The following is a 2,320-nucleotide window of genomic DNA, read 5'->3' as shown; positions in this document are numbered from 1 at the left end:
TATATATATATATATATATATATATATATAGCTTAACACTTCTTGTAATCTTAGTATATATTGCCGATTTACTGCATCATACACCACATGACAATTAGGCTTACCACGAAAGAAATAAGAAACTATAGTGTCCTCTAGTGTTTAAATGTTAGTAAACGAAAGTGTTAATTTGTAACATTTAATGTAGAAACATCTAAAAGTACAAAAATATTAGAATGATAAGAAGAAAGAAAAGAAAAACAAACATTTAATTTATAAAATTCACTTAAAACGAAACAGATATAAAGAGTGTATTTTATATTTCCCAAGAACTTTATTTTGGAATTGTAATTATTTAATATCGCAGAACCATTATGTCCAATATACATATATACGCTTTAAAATATTGTGTACTTTACAAGTATTTTGAACGGCCAGAAAAACATAAACAATATTTTTAAAGCTTCCACGGTTTCAATTAACTTTTACATCAAGAAGAAAGTGAGACTTTTTACGTCTATTGCCGCAACTGCATTTTCTCGCCCCTCAGTGGCACAGCGGCATGTCTGCGGACTTACAACATTAGAAACCGTGTTTCGATACCTGTGGTGGGCAGAGCACAGATAGTCCATTGTGTAGCTTTGTGCTTAATTATAAACAAACAAAGCATTTTTTCAGCCAAGAAAAGTTTGGAAAAAATAAACGAACAACTTTAAAACCTTTTTCGTGAGAGTTTAATGTTTTAAAAATGTATTATGAACGCTTTTTCTCAATTTATTCACACATTAATCAAATATATTAGTATTATTACATATTTCACTTATATGTTCACAGTAGTCAAAGTAAATAAGTTCACTATTCAATCTGATTATATATACACTGAAACAATACAAATATTAAAAATTTAATTATATGGTTTTAAATAGCATTTTACCATTATGTATTGTAATTGTATCTTATATAAAGAACAAATAAGTAGAATGAAAATTTTCAAGCTCTAAACAAAAGAGGAACATCATAAAACTATATTATTATACAATTTTTGTACAAAGCAGTTTTAATCGTCTTTTTTCGCTTTTTTCTTCGAAGGATCGCCCCCTTGTGGCACAGCAGCATGGCTGCGGACTAACAACGCTAGTAACCGGGTTTCGATACCCCTGGTGGAGGCAGAGCACAGATAGCCCATTGTGTAGCTTTGTGCTTAACTACAAACAAAGAAACAATCGAAGGATCGTGCGTCGTGTCATCTGTTGATGCAAACATGAACACCACATCATAGAAACATTCAAGAAGTTCATTACAATTTATGTATGAATAACGCATATTTATAGATACCGTGGAAGCTTTAAAAATATTGTTTATGTTTTTCTGGCCGTTCAAAATATTTGGGTAACTATAGTCTACTAAACTTATAATAATAATAATTATATTCACCAACCACATATCAACATTTTTAAATTTCTTAAGCAATTTCTAGACTCTTTGGATTTGACACTTACTCTTCAGAATAATATATTAGAGGGTAATAATAATTCTTATGTATTACGTTTATGAAAAATCTCGTATGAAAACTACAAGATTGATTTACATAAGTAGCAGTTGCAACTATTTGTTATTAAGCACAAAACTACACAATGGACAATCAGCGCTGTTCCAACCGCGAGTATCGAAACCCTATTTTCAATATCATTAGCCCTCTGACTCACCGATGCGTTACAGAGAGGGGGAGCCAATTTGAACTGTTCAAATCTACGCTCAGAAAGAAACTGGACAGGACGAACGTTTCAAGAAATGAAACTGGATAGGACGGACGTTTCAAGGAATAAACGGAGAAACTCTCACATTTCAGTTTTATCTATAAACCTACCTGTGCCGAAATATGTTATATCAGTTATAAAGTTTTCTAAGTTTGAAATACACATACTTTTGTATATATTTTCAGAAATCGACCTTACACAGAGCTATATTTATCGCTTGTGCAACATGAGCATGCTTGTGTTCATTGAAACAGGAAAGGGAGTAAGACAGAAAATATAAATAGCCTCTCACGGGTTCCCCAAGTTTATGTACAACTAGTTACGTAGAAATATGTACATTTGGTAAAATCCTATTTCCTGTAGATCTTTCCCCACCTGGAACTTAAATGTTTATTTTCTGTCACGGAAAGGAGGCTGCGACAGTTTAACGTTGTTGTTGTTCATAAAAATACAGTTTCATTACAATTATTTGACAAAAATTCTTAGAAAAACCGATCATTAATTAACACAGAAACTTTTTTGTATGGTAATTGTAAAGTTTTATACTCACCACTAGATACCATAGGACAGATAGTTGTTACGTC

This window comes from Limulus polyphemus, unplaced genomic scaffold (genome assembly GCF_000517525.1).
Source record: "Limulus polyphemus unplaced genomic scaffold, Limulus_polyphemus-2.1.2 Scaffold4245, whole genome shotgun sequence".
NCBI lineage: Eukaryota > Metazoa > Arthropoda > Merostomata > Xiphosura > Limulidae > Limulus > Limulus polyphemus.
Note: the sequence above shows the minus strand (reverse complement) of the source record.